A 15170-nucleotide genomic window follows, 5' to 3' on the forward strand; every position below is an offset into this window, starting at 1 on the left:
CTTACTTTCAACAATAAACCAAACAGTTTGGAAGCAGAAGAGGCTGCTCTTACAGAACTAATAAAGTAAATATATATAGCATAACATTAAAGATCTGAACCAGGGCATTACACCCTCTACTCAACCAAATAGTCACCGAGTTCTCTTTATTGAGAAATACGCCCAGAATGCTGGATGAATTCAGCATCTATGGAAAATGTACCGGGCCGAGACCTTTCATTAGGACTGGAGACAAAATATTTGGTGGCAGATTTAGTAGGTGGGGGAAAGGCAGGAAGAATCACAGGGAATATGTGAAATCAGGATGGGGACATTGGAGAGGTAAAAATCTGGGAGTTGATCGCTGAAAGTAGTGCAGGGTGGAGAAGGGGAGTCTAATAGGAGAGGACAGAATACCATTTAAGAAAGAAAAGGGGGAGAGGGAACCAGAGAGGAGTGACGGGCACTTGCGGAGATAAGTTTAGAGAGGGAAATGGGAATAGGAACTGCTGAAGACGGAGAACATTACTGGTAATTCGAGAAACTGACGTTCCTGCCATAAGGTGATGGTCCACCAAAATAACTGTGGCCTCATCCCGAGAGTAGAGAAGTCCATAGACAGACATGTTGGAATGGGAATGGTAGTGAAATTTAAGTGGGAGGTCTCGCTTTTTCTGATGGACGAAGCGTATAATCTCGGTTAAGCAGTCTCCTAATAAACGTCGTGTCTCACCGATATACAGGAGGTCACACCAAAGCAGTAGATACAATCAATGACCACAACAGACTCACAGCTGAAGTGTCGTCTCACCTGGAAGGACAGGTTGATGACCTAAATGTCAATCAGGGAGTATGTAGGGGCAGGTGTAGCAGTTGTTGAGCTTGCAAAGATAAGAGACAGGAGGGAGATCAGTGGCGAGGGGCGAATGGACAACGGAGTCTCATCCCTGTGGAAATCTAAGATTGTGGAGGGGGAAGGGAAGATGCGCATGGCGGTGTGATTCCGTTGGAGATGACTGAAGTTACGGATAATTATGTGCTGGACGCCGAGGCTGGAGGGATGGCCGGTGAGGACAAGTTGTTCCGGTCCTAGGTGGGGCAGCGGCAGGGTAGTGAGAGGGCAGACGCAGGAAATGGAAGACATGCAGTTGAGGATAACATTGATGCTGGAGGAAGGGAAGCCCATTTCTTTGAAGGAGAAGGACAGCTTCTTTGATCTGAACTGAAAAGCCTCATCCTGATAGCACTGACCGAGGAGATGGGAGGAATTTAGTGAAAGCGGCTGGCATTTTCACAAGTAACAGAATGGGAAGAGGTATAGTCCAAGTAGCTGTGAGAGACGATGGATTTACAGTAGACAACGGTAGATATGATGTCTCTAGATGTAGAGACAGAGAAAGGGAAAAGGAAGAGAGGTATCGGAAATGGGCCAAGTAAATTTGAGGCCAGGGTCTAAGTTGGAGGCGAAGTTGACGATGACGATGAGCTCCGCATGCATGCAGCAGACAGACCAATGCAGTAGTCGATGTAGCGCAGGACAGTTGGGGAGTAACACGAGTGTAGCTCGGAACAGACACTGTTCCACGTAGCCGGCCAAGAGGAAGGCATACCTGAGATCCATGTGAGTGTCCATGCTACAATGGTATTCCCAGTGTGGGGGAGTGAATACTTCTATAGGCACTGTACTTGTTACCGGATAAGCCAGAATTGCAAATTCAATACATTTGATCGAAAATAATCTGTTGGGACTGGAGAACCAGTGTCATTCCTGCTGGTGATATCTGCGATACGTCTTTAGTAGTATTGTTCAGCTGCCGGACGTGTTTAAATTTAGATATTGTCGTTATGTTAGTGATGCGACAGGATAAGGAGCAACGTTATTGTGAAGATAAAAAATATTACAGCGAGATTTTCTGTCAGACGTCAAGGTCATTCCCGATAATATTTCAATAACAAAAGTGAATGTCAATTGCCTATATCTTCCTCAGTAAGTGTGGTCACTCGATGGGGCCCTTGTCCCTAATTAACTCTCCTCTAAGCTCATGACGACTTTCAGAACAACTTTGTCCGCGGCCCCGATTATATCTTGGTCTGACAGGGATTATAAATGACATAATTGCAGAAAATGGGTTTTTTCGATTGTAGCTGGATGGATAATCGACATTTTATTTTTCGCAAAGGAACTGAGGCTGGAAATGAGGTGTGTTACCAATGTGGTCTCCGTTATTCTTCAATATCCAGAGCCCGTGTGGAAATAACGTCTAGAGAATGGAGACAGGAATAGTGGAGAATTGTGGGCAACGACGAGTAAACAATGGAGTCGTGTGGAGAACGATCTTCGGAGAAGGATGTAGGGGAGGGAAGGTCGTGCCTAGTGGTAGAGTCGCTATGGAGGTGGTGGAAGTTACATGACAATATTTTTTATGCAGAGACTTGTGGCTTGTTGACTGAAGGCAAAGAAATCCATCCCTTCTATTATTCTGGGTGGGATGGAGTGATGTTACCTGCAGGAAGCGCAACAGACGTTGCTGATGGCAGCATTGATCGGGCTGAAGGGAGCCTCCGTTTACTATAAAATATCTTGAGAGGAAATTCACATCCAATGAAATTATAGAATGGAACAGCACTTGGGCGATTGTCCATGTGGCAGGTGGTATCTTCACTATAACTGTGGGAGTCAGTAGCTAGGCTTTGTTAAAGATGTCTTGAATGGTCTATCTCTGAAATTCCGGACCGAAAGTTTGAGAGACAAGAGCGGAGAAAAAATGGGACAGACTGATCTGAGGGCTTTCTGGGAAGTTGTAGGCAACGTAGATGAAATTGACGAGCTCAGCGTGGGTGCAGGAAGCAGCACTAATTCAGTTTTCAATGGTTTGTAGTAGCAATTCAGTCACCACTGTCGAGAATGAACAGGATGTTTCGGGAACACAGACGCCCTCGCAAGAGTCCGGCATTTGCAGATGGACCAATGTATCCGGGCAGTCAGAAGTACTGCACGGTGCAACTGTGGGGAAAAATGTACTGAGACCTGTTGGGCAGAAATGGGAGGATGGGCTGGAGAATGAGGGAAGTGCATTGTGAACCTGCTATGTTAGGGGCCCTTGAGAGGAGTGAATGGAAGAAGGACAACGCCGGTCCTAGAGGATCAGGAAGTCGCCACAATGTATAAACGTTAGTTGGATTCGGCGCAGGGAGGCATTGGGTGGGTTGGGTGTCGGGAGACACCGCTAAGTCACCACTTCTTCACTACAAAGAGAGCGAGCGGGGATTTGACCACGTTATTTAGTTGCACCCTGAACTTGGTCTGTGTAAAGGCGTAAAGGGCCGTGTTTGTACAACAGCTCAGAAGCTGCAAAATGATGCCAAGTTCTCGCAGAGATTCGGGCGGAAGCAGAAAATTGGTAAGATCGCATATCCGATCCCACGCAGAGAACACAGTGAAAGGTGCCCACAGCAGGATGAAATTGCCAGAGACGATCAGCAATAAAACGAGGGATTTCCTGCGTTTCTCCATCTCCGGGTCTCTGACACTCTGTCCGTTTCCGGGAACCCTGAGTCTCCTGCGAGTTCTGCTCGTGACCAAGACGTGCCTGACGGTGAAAGCATTCGTTACTAGAACCAGCAGAAATTGGAATACAGGGGTGAGGAAGTAATAGAATAAGTCAACCTGAGAAGTGAAATTCAAATAATAATCTCTCTTTTCACAAATGAATGGATTGATTGACCATGTGTATATCTCTGAGAGCCGAAAATACCAGTAAATATTCTTCAAACAGCTGATCGCAGTCACTGTCCCCAAAACAACAGCCGCAGTTTTCCCGGTGCAATATTTTGTTTTCAGCTTCTGGCAACAAATGGCGACAAACCGATCAAAAGTGAACATGACGGTGAACCAGACCGAACAGTCGGTGACGGTGTAAATCAGAGCAGCCTGGATATTACACACCTTGGGCATTGATAGGACGAAAACGAGGAATGGCGTGTACATAAGTGGAATCTTGCTCAATATCAGGTCCAGGATAAGATCCAGAATATCCGTCACTGCCATGGCAACCAGGTAGCAAGTGACAACTCTGGAGAGGCCGCACTTACCACGAGACAGGATGAATATGGTCACCGTGTTCACTACGAACAAAATAAACAATCACAGTAAACACAGAAGACAGAGTTCTCTTAAAGCAAGTATATAATATGTACCAATGATGGAAATGAGTCTACTTGACATAATAACATAATTGTAAAGATTAACAATCAATAAAACTAAACGGTTTTGCATAGTGGAAAATCAGTGCAATCTGATCGATCGAATATCGGCAGCGAAACAGACAGCGACAAACACAAATGAAGATGGCTGATGATTGGGAAATTCCGTCCGTGTTGGGGGAAAAGAGCTGAATGATGCATCTGTGGAATCTCTGAAAACTCATTTATTGTGAAATAAGTGACCTTGACACCTACCCGATTTAGCTGAAACGCAGATCCCCGTCCCTGATAGTTTCCCGGGGCGTCTGGATCAGCAAATGGGGTAGCAGACCAAAACCTTATTATTGCACGTCTACTCTTGTTTGGCGACGTCACCTTCAAGTCACACCGCGAGTCTCACGGTTTGCATCTTGTACATTCGCCTTTACAATTGAATGTCATTCATTGAAGTATCGATGATGCGTTATTTTTTCAGCAACAATGAAGGTGATTTGTCACCGACACACGTCATGATCACCGACAGGCTGCTGTGTGCAATGATTGTCTATAAGCGAACTCATCAGCAATTTAACCATTGCATCTGCAGCATTTACTAAGGCAGCCTGACCAAGCATGCGATCAGAAGCCATTCAACCATAATTGATAGATTTCATCCCAACACTGTCTCTTGCCTTCTCTCCATAAACTTTGATATCCCTGTTAATTGCGTACCTATTAACTTTTGCTTAAAATACACCCAATCATTTGGCCTCAGCAGCCATCCACGGCAATGAGATCCACAGACACATTGCCTCTGCCGATAGAAATTCCTCGGCAGCGCTGTTCCAAGTGGAATTCATCCATGTTGATTTTGCGCTGTCTGGACCTGGACTCTCACACTGTTGGACGCATCCACTGCACGACGGCTCCATCTGAGACTTTCAGCAACAGGTAAGCTTCCCCAGTCTTTCTGCCCTATTCCCATAAACTCCTGCTAATCCAGGCAATAGGCAATCAAACACGCTTCAAACATTAAATATTTTATTTCCTGAATCATTCTCGTAAACCTGATCTGGATCATCACAACTGACAGCACATATTTTCTTAGACAGGGATCATCAGAACAGTAAATTTCCAAAGATAATAGGGTAATGATTTGCTTAATCAACAGCTGGGATGTGCGAGAGCAGCCTTAATTATTATTAGGAAAGGAAAACGTGACAAGAAAACGTGCGATTCAATGCTGTTTCATAAGTTATCTTTGGAAAGAGACTCACCGGGAAGAGCAATGATAGCGAGGACGGGGAAGAAAATCACTTGAATGGTGATAAACACACTCATCATTCGATAATCTACCGTTAGCCAATCATCCTCTGCCAAAATATATGGAACCATCCAGAAGGTATTTTTCTCATTTCTTGTTATATTCCAAACTGTCCCTCCCGGTGTGTGATCCATGACAGAACCAGACAGTCTGTTCTTATTCCCCCTCTTGGTGCCGCTCCGGATCTCTGTCCTTGGCAGGAGAGGCTGCTCTCGCTGAAACTGGGGAACTGATTGAAAGGGACTCTTATTAATAAGAGATAGAACCTCCGCTGACGTCAGCAGCCTATCCTGAATTGACGCAATTTATTTTCCACGAAATGACAATAACAGTTAACCTTTGTTTTACCCAGCAGCTGAGGGAGATGTGCGTAGATCAGTTCTGCTATTATTACATATATTGGAATTACAAAAGAAAACAAATCACACGGTATTTCGGTAGCTTTAACTGTTTAAAGCAGAACAACATGTCCCTTCAATAAGAAATAAGTAGGTATTTTCTTTAGAAATCCGGTGTATGGAAAGAAGTAAATTAGTTAACAATCTGATATGAATCCGCTTTGGCGGGCGTAAAATGAGAAACTCAAAACGGTGGTGCTGAAACAGAGCTGCATGAGCTTGGAACGTGGAACATAGAACGTAGAATAGTACAGCTCATTACAGGACTTCGGCCCACAATGTTGTGCCGACCCTCAAACCCTGCCTCCCATATAACCCACCACCTTAAATTCCTCCATATACATGTCTAGCAGGCTCTTAAACATCACTAGTATTTCTGCCTCCACCACTGACATTGCATTGCACGCACCAACCGCTCTCTGAGTAAAAAAAAAACTTCCTCTTATATCCCCCTTGAACTTCCCTCCCCTTGCCTCAAAGACATGTCTAATTATACTGAGCAGTGGTGCCATGGGGAAGAGGTGCTGTCTATCCAATCTATCTATTACTCTTAATAACTTGTATAACTCTATCAAATCTCCTCCCATCCTCTTTCTCTCCAAAGAGCAAAGTCTTAGCTCCCTTAATCTCTGATTATGATCCGTGCACACTAAACCAGGTAGCATCCTGATAAATCTACTCTGTACCCTTTCCAATGCTTCTACATCCTTCCTATAGTGAGGCGACCAGAACTGGACACAGTGCTCCAAGTGTAGTCTATCCATTGTTTTGTAGAGCTGCATCATTACATCGCGACTCATAAACTCCATCCCTTGACTTATTAAAGCTAACACCCCATAAGCTTTTTTAACTAAGCTATCTACCTGTGAGGCAACTTTCAGGGATCTGTTGACATGTACCACCGAGATCCCTCTGCTCTTCCGCACTCCCAAGTACTGTGTACACTGCCACGGCGTTTGTCCATTTAAAGTGGACCATCTCACACTTCCCAGGGTTAAACTCCATCTGCCACTTGTCAGCCCACTTCTGCATCCTATCAATGTCTCTCTGCTATCTTTGACAATCCTCTACACTATCTACAACGCCACAAACCTTTGTGTTGTCTGCAAACTTGCCATCCCACCCTTCGACGTTCACGTCCAGGTCGTTAATAAAAATCACGAAAAGGACAGGTCCCAGAGCAGATCCTTGTGGTACACCGCTGGTCACAACCCTCTAATCTGAATGTACTCCCTCCACCCGACCCTCTGCCTTCTTCAGGCAAGCCAATCCTGAATCCACCTGGCCAAACTTCCCTGGAGTCCATGTCTTCTGACTTTCCGAATAAGCCTACAGCGTGGAAATTTGCCAAATGCCTTAATAAAATCCATGTCGGTCACATCCACTGCACTACCCTAATCTATTTGCTGGTCACCTCCTCAAAGAACTATCAGTCTTGTTTGACACGATCCGCCCTTCACAAAGACTTGCTGACTGTCCCTGATTAGACCATGATTCCCTGAATTCCAGTCGATCCTATCTCCAAGAATCTTTTCCAGTCTTCTCTACCACAGACGTGAGGCTCACTGGTCTATAATTACCAGACTATCCTCACTAACCTTTCTGAACAAGGGGACAACATTCGCCTCCCTCCAGTCCTCCGGTACCATTGTCGTGGACAACGAATATATAAACATCCTAGACAAAGGCACAGCAATCTCTTCCCTCGCCTTGTGGAGCAGCCTGGGGAGTATTCCCTCAGGCCCTGGGGACCTATCCGTCCTAATGGATTTTAATAACTCCACCAATTCCTCTCCTTCCGTATCAACGAGCTCCAGAACATCAACCTCACTCATATTGTCCTCACCGTCATCAATTTCCCTCTCATTGTTGAACACCGAAGAGAAGTATTCACTGAGGACCTCGCTCGCTTCCACAGCCTCCAGGCACATCTCCCCAATTTTATGTCTAATCTCTCCTACCTTCACTCCTGTCATCCTTTTGCTCTTCACATAACTGGAGAATGCCTTGTGTTTTCCTATACCCTACTCGCCAAGGCCTTCTGATGCGCCCTGGTTGCTCTTCTCAGCACCTTCTTAAGCTCCTTTCTTGCTACCCTATATTACTCAATAGACCCATCTGATCATTGCTTCTTAAAGCTCATGTATGCTGCCTTCTTCCAGCTGACTGGATTTTCCCATTCACTTGCACCAATGGTTCCTTCAGCCAGCATTCTTTATCTTCCTCACCGGAACAAATTTAATCCTTAATCATTGACCACATGCCCATAGTACCATTGCCTGCAAAAACATCATCCCAATTCACACCCGCAAGTTCCTGCCTGATAGCCTCGTAATTTGCCATTCACCAATTAAATTTTTCCTGTCCTCTCTGATTCTATCCTTTTCCGTGATAATGGTAAAGGCCAGGGAGCGGTGATCGCTGTCCCCCCCCCCCCCCCCGATGCTCACCCACTGAGAGATCTGTGACCTGACCCGGGTCGTTACCTAATACTAGATCTAATATGGCATTTATCCTAGTCGGCCCGTCAACATATTATGACAGGAATCTGTCCTGGACACACTTAACATACTCTGTCCCATCTAAACCCTTGGAACTTATCAGGTGCCAATGAATATTAGGGAAGTTAAAGTCACCTATGATAACAACCCTGTTATTTTTGTATCTTTCCAAACTCTGCCTCTTAATCTGCTCCACGGTATCTCTGCTGCTATCAGCGGGCCGAAAGAATACCCACAGCAGAGTAACTGCTCCTTTCCTGTTCCTGTCTTCCACCGATACTGAATCAAAAGAGCATCCTGCTACATCACCCACCCTTTCTGTAGCTGTAATAGTATCCCTGACCAATAATACCACATCTCCTCCCCTTCCCGCCCCCCATCGCTTGTAAAGCACTGAAATCCAGGAATATTGAGAATCCATTGCTGCCCTGGTGCCAGCCAAGTCTATGTAATGGCCACTACATTATACTTCCATGTATGTATCCAAGCTCTCAGTTCATCGCCTTTGTCCCTGTTGCATTGAAGAAAACACACTTTAGCCCTTCTACCTTACTACCTTTACAACCTTTATGCTGCTTCTCTTTCCTCAAAGCCTCTCCATATGTTAGATCTGGCTTTACTCCATGCACTTCTTTCACTGCTCTATCTCACCATGACCCACCCCCCTTGCAAATTATTTTAAACCTTCCCGAACCATGCTAGCAAACCTACCTGCAAGGATGTTGATCCCCCTCGAGTTCAGGTGCAACCCATCAAATCTGTACAGGTCCAACCTTGCCCAGAAGAGATCCCAATGCTCCAAAAATCGAAAATCCTGCCCCCTGCACCAACTCCTCAGCCACGCATCCAAATGCCATCTCCTCCAATTCTTACCATCACTATCACGTAGCATTGGCAGCAATCCTGAGAACGCCACCCTTGAGGTCTTGTTCTTCAGCCTTCTGCCTAGTCCCCGAAACTCGTTCATCAGGACCTCATCCCTATCTTGATATGTCGTTGGTACCAACATGTATCACGACTTCTGGTTGCTTTCGCTCTCGTACCAGGATGTCATGCACCCGGTCAGAGACATCCCGAACCCTGGCAACCATTCGGATGTCCTTCCCACATCCACAAAATCTCCTGTCTGCTCCCCTGTCTATCGAGTCTCCAATCATAACATAACCTGCAATACCAGGGCTCAGACCGATAAAACGCCGAACATAGTGCAATGAGCATATAGATCTATGCACGCCCAACACACTGCGCCGAAGCTAAACACTAGTACAAACACAAACCTTCAAGGATTGAGACCTATTTAACCCTGACACTGAACTGTAATTCATGGACACTGTCAATAACATGCCTCCTGCTGGGCATCTTTCAAGATGTAACGTAGAGTTGATAAAGGGGTGCTTTGAAATGCTGTGTGCCTCAATTTCCAAATGTTTTGAAGTGCAAGCAGGAGAAATAGGAACAGAAACGTAGGTAGGTTATGGAAAGTTGTAAAAGTACCAGAGTGGTGTGTGACTATAATTTCCCCAAAATGGACTGGAATTCTTAGTGTAGAGGCTTTAAAGTTCAGAATCGGTTTGCAGTAATACTGCTTGCAGTATCCTAAAAAGGTTTACCAGCACTTACAGATTATTTATGTCATTTTGTGCATATTTTCCATGTCTTCCTGACTGATCGCCTCATGGTCCCGTTTGGAAATAACAATGCTCGTGAGTGGAATAACCATGGAATAGCTTTTGATACCGTGAGTCCATCACAGGTACAGATCTCCCTACCAAGGAGTCCATCGACCAGGACTCTCGCTCAGAGATAATTGACACTCATGTAAAAGTTCGATCATGTACCGACTGTAAGATACAAAAACAACGTCATGCAAAGTTGTATGTCTTGTTATATAAATACGGGCTATGTATAACCTAGAAACCAGAGCTCTGGTGGCGGGGAGACCGCTACAGACTCTCCATGACAACGTATCAATAAACTCTTAAAACGAAACTCGAAGTCGCTCTGGTGTCCTTAGCTAAAATTTCCACGACAGAATCTGGCGACGTGGATGGGATCTCCATTAAACGAGATCCGAATAAAGGCTAGCTAATAGAGCAGAGTTAAATAGGGACAGCTCTAGCTGAATGGGGGTAGCGTCCGAATTACTACAGTCCTGATCTAGCAGGAACGGGGTAGTTGCCAAAGACCTCCCTGTGAATAGAGGAGTTAATCGATAGCCTAGCGTCCGGCCGGTGACTCAGAATAAGGCAAGACGCCTGCACGGCTGAGGCTGGTGGAAGCCCTCAGTCAAGCGAGGACAACAAAAAAAAAAACACGGAAGGAAAAATGTTGGAGGAGCTTTCGTCTACGCAGATTGATATTCAGTGGGCGCTCACTGTGAACATAATCTGTATAAAGAAACGTTCTGTCTTAACTGTAATTGAAATCTTAAACATGAAACGCCAGGAGTCGGCCAGCTAGCGTTGATCTTGCCAATAAACCGACAAGGTTCGGAAGTAAGGTGAAGACTTTGAACACAATTGCAGGCAGGAAAGAGCACCGCCAAAAAGATTAAGACGATAAAGCGGCCCCGACGTCCAGGGAGTTTCCACCTCCGGCTGCGGGATCAGCAAATTTTCCTTTTAGTCAGCCTAGGGGTGCCGCGGAGAAAAAGTGGTGCATCCGGTGGTAATCAGGTTGTCCAAGAAAATGAAAGAAGAACCCATGACCTCTGTAAGAATAGGGAACAGTTATTTGAATTGTCGGATTGACACGGGTGCCACGATGCCATCTGTAAGCCATTCCATGGACATCCTCTTGAGTGATACAATTGTTGAAACCACTGAATTTCCATGACTGAGCCTATCTCAACGACAGCCTTACTGCAGGTGAAGGGCAAGTTTTTATCAAACAACTTCATTATATCTAAAACAGGTCCACTTCACCTGTTGGGTCGACAGACCCTTTGTGAATTAGGGGGAAAAGTGCACTGCACGGCTAAAGATACATATAAGGAGTTTTCCCCAAATTAGGGACGGTAAAATTAAAGAAAGGGTTGGCAAAGGAAAGAACAGCACCCATGTTATACTGTTACAGCTGGATAGCAATCCACATGCTATGCAAGACCGGAGACCGTATGACACAATCTTAGGACGAGCAAAATCAGCAATATTTGATTAATTGAAGCCGAGAAAAGAAACAGCTCCATTGTACATTGCAAACTGACGGGCACTGCAATCATGCTATACACCATTATTTAAACGGTAAAGAAAAGCTTAAGGCAACATCTCATGTGTATTTTGGTCCCGAGGTATTAGGAGTCCTGAAGACTTAGTGGAGGATCGGGATGTCAGATTCCGAAGGGCATTCTTCAAACCCTCATTTGACAGTGGCCATAAAGCCACCAGCAAAACCCAATGGTATCGGGACGATCACAAGACAAACAAACTAATGCTGTTTCTACTATAGCTCTGCCCGTACTGGGTCAAAAAGCGCGAATAGATTTGACGAAAAGGAGTGACAGATTATGTTAAGGACCTAGAGCTGGAAAGCACCTGTTGAAAAACAGCAGCCACCAGCATGAAGACCCCTTACTGCTCCCTACAGCCTTAGCGCGGGAACCAGTGGAGCTATGGGCCCAATATAAAATTCATGTGGGAAAATTCCAAACAGTTCCGGAGAGTAAAGTTACTCCACAACGAATTGTTCCACTGCCCTGCATTAAACAGTACCGTATAGCTAGTGAAGCCGAAGAAGGTATCACTCCAGCAATTAAGTGATAATTAATAATTAACCATTAATAAGATAGTCATCCCTATCGCTTCGCTGGTGCCGGACAGCAACACTATTCTTACTTCCATACCTGCAGAAACTAATACCTTTATAGTAATCAATCTGTGCTCAGCATTTTCTCCAGCCCTTTGCACAAGGATAGCCCGTATTTATTTGCCTTGAATGATAAGAACCAGCAACATACGTCGACACGTCTGCCACAGGGGTTTACCGAAAGCCCGCAGTTTATGCCGCAGCAGTTAAAACTGATTGGGACGAATGCCAGCTGTCCGAATATTCAACGCTCATTCTGTATGCAGACGATATCCTGATAGCTTCTGTTACAGGGCCATATTGTCTGCCGGACTATTAAATACTCCTTGAAAATTTGACGAGAATTGGGCACGAGGAGTCTTTGGAGAAATTGTGGTTTTGCAGAGAGACTGTCCAGAACCTTAGACTCCAGCTCAGTGAAGGTTCGTCTGCCCCAAAGTGGTCCCAATGATGCAGAAATCTGAATCGCTGTCCACTGCTCCAATCCCTCGTTCATGCATTGATCCTGCATCTATACGCACCTTCACGCGGCATAGACAGTAATCCAGAGATTACCACCTTTGAGGTCCTGCTTCTCAACTACCTTCCTAACTCCCTGTAATCTGTTTGCAGGTTCATCCTCCCTTTTCCTACCTATGTCGTTGGTACCAATATGTACCACGACCTCTGGCTGTCTACCTCCCATTTCACGATTTCGTGGACGCGATCAGAAACATGCTAGACCCCGGCAGCTGGGAGTCTGACTACCATCCCTGTTACTTTCCTGCGTCCACAGGATCGCCACAGAACATAACTAAGGCTACGCCGTCGTTCTGCAAGCGCCGAACTACGTCACAGCTTGACTGTAATTCATCTGACCAGCGATGTGCAATAATTCCCTCCTGTTGTTCCAGACCGCTTGCTTGAAACTATATAAACCTTGCACTTTTATTCGTAGCAACCCGCACAATTTTTCAAAGGTTAAGTATACCTGACGTAAGATCACATGTACTCATGTATTAATAATGATATTTACTAATTTATTCTTGGTATGGTATATCAAAGAATAACATATCGTTTGAGTAAAGGTGTAAGTGATGAATGCGCGGTACTCTGACTTTTCCCGGTGGTTTCCTTCATCTGAATCCACTGAATGCAAGTTGAACCTATTCTCGTCATTGAGGTTCTTTATCTGCGAAACCACTGAACATGATTTGTGCGGTCTGACTAAATGAAAGTGTGTAATAAGACTTGCAAGTAAATAGCACCGAATTTTATTTGACACAAGAAAATAAAAAAAGGGCTTCCAAATATAGACACATCCAAATGTGATTAATGAAAAAGAAAAGAGCGAATATCTCTCCTTAACCTCCGGGTCACTCTCGATATCAGTAAGAAAATAACAACAAAACCCAAGGTTCAATGTTTCTTTTATGTCCCACTGCAGTTTCGGTGACTCATTGGTACATTCACTGTACGTCTGAACTGCATCACAGTTAAAATGAAATTCATAATGATACGAAGCACATAAAATCTGTCCACATCAGGTAGCCGTCCCCTGCTGAGCAGTGTACTGTGAGTGGCATTATTGACTGCACATTTGAGCTATTGATTCTGCCGTTTGTAATCTGCATTTCATTTGCTCCAAGGGAGCGGCCATTTGCAAATAAAGACATGAGTAATATGCTCTGATATCCAGTGACAGTGTAGCCAGTGGTGGTTGGGCATCATCACTGGCAGTGCTATTGTGCTGAGGAACATTTCTTTAAAGAGGGGTATTGTTAGGGTTTAGGATCTTTTCGTCGTACTTCTTTTCGTTGTGTCCATGTTAAGGCTGGAAAAACACTGAGATTTTCAGCATACTTATTGATATTCTCTGTGTGAGGTGCCGTGGGACCGAATGAGCTGAGATAATAACATTGCAATATTGAGTGCACTTGTGAAGCTGAGCCGTTATCCATGTTGTCGGTGGCATGTCAGAGTAAGCGCTGATAACATCAGTGTGGTCAGTGATGTGCCGGTAGACCTGTTATAGTCTTGTTACTTGCAGTCATGGATCGCTAGTGAGGAGGGAATACCCCATTGGCCTATATATCTATCTATTTATACAGGTGCCTTGGCGATAAACTGAAAACTCTTTCCTTGAAATAGACATGGTGACAATTTATTCGGAATATATGGGATGACAACTAGAAAATAAATGCATACCAGCATGATTATGAAAATCATGCTAGATGAAATACCGGGTTTATCAATGTTAGCACTTCGTTTTTTTCCAAACTGGTTTGATCTGTTATTTTATTTCTATTTCATCTTAAATTATTCTTTGCTGGTGTTGGTTGTCCCTCATGGCCAATGATGAGGTCGGGATGAATTTCATTGTGAAAAAGCCGCACTGAGGCAGTTCCACTCTCGACCTCAAAAACATTGACCCAATGGCACGAAAAATCGTCGAGATTGGAGACTATCTCAGCGTCAGCGAATAGCCATGACATTCTATAGCATTCTGTGCATTGTTTTACCCTACGCTCACTACTAATCGTTGCAGCACAGCATTCCTGGGCGTTACATCTTGCGGTTGATCTCATCCGCACCTTCCGGGATCTGGTATTGTATGTTAAGGTAAGGAATTTCCTCTCTCTCCAGGTCTGAATGTTCCCGGCTACTGTCACCTGGTTTAGCCCACCTGTCGAAGTGGCGTACCAGGGTGTTGCCATAGTGGCATGCAAACAGTTACTTGGAACCACAAGTGAGAGCTCGGTGACAGGTGGGGAACAAAGCACGCCACAGGAAGTGGCAAACAAAATATTGCCTATAGCATTTTGAAAAAGGAAGTTTATTGGAGATTTTATTTTGACACTGAGCATAAGCTGCCAAATTTGAGAAATTTTAATAGTCATTTTTATAACATGAACAATCAGCAACAAATAAGCATCAGTTCTTCTCTTTGAAAGAGCACAATGGATCTCTGTTAGAGGAAGTAAGGCTTTTGGCAGGTAAAAT

This window comes from Hypanus sabinus, unplaced genomic scaffold, assembly GCF_030144855.1.
Source record: "Hypanus sabinus isolate sHypSab1 unplaced genomic scaffold, sHypSab1.hap1 scaffold_684, whole genome shotgun sequence".
Classification (NCBI taxonomy): Eukaryota; Metazoa; Chordata; class Chondrichthyes; order Myliobatiformes; family Dasyatidae; genus Hypanus; species Hypanus sabinus.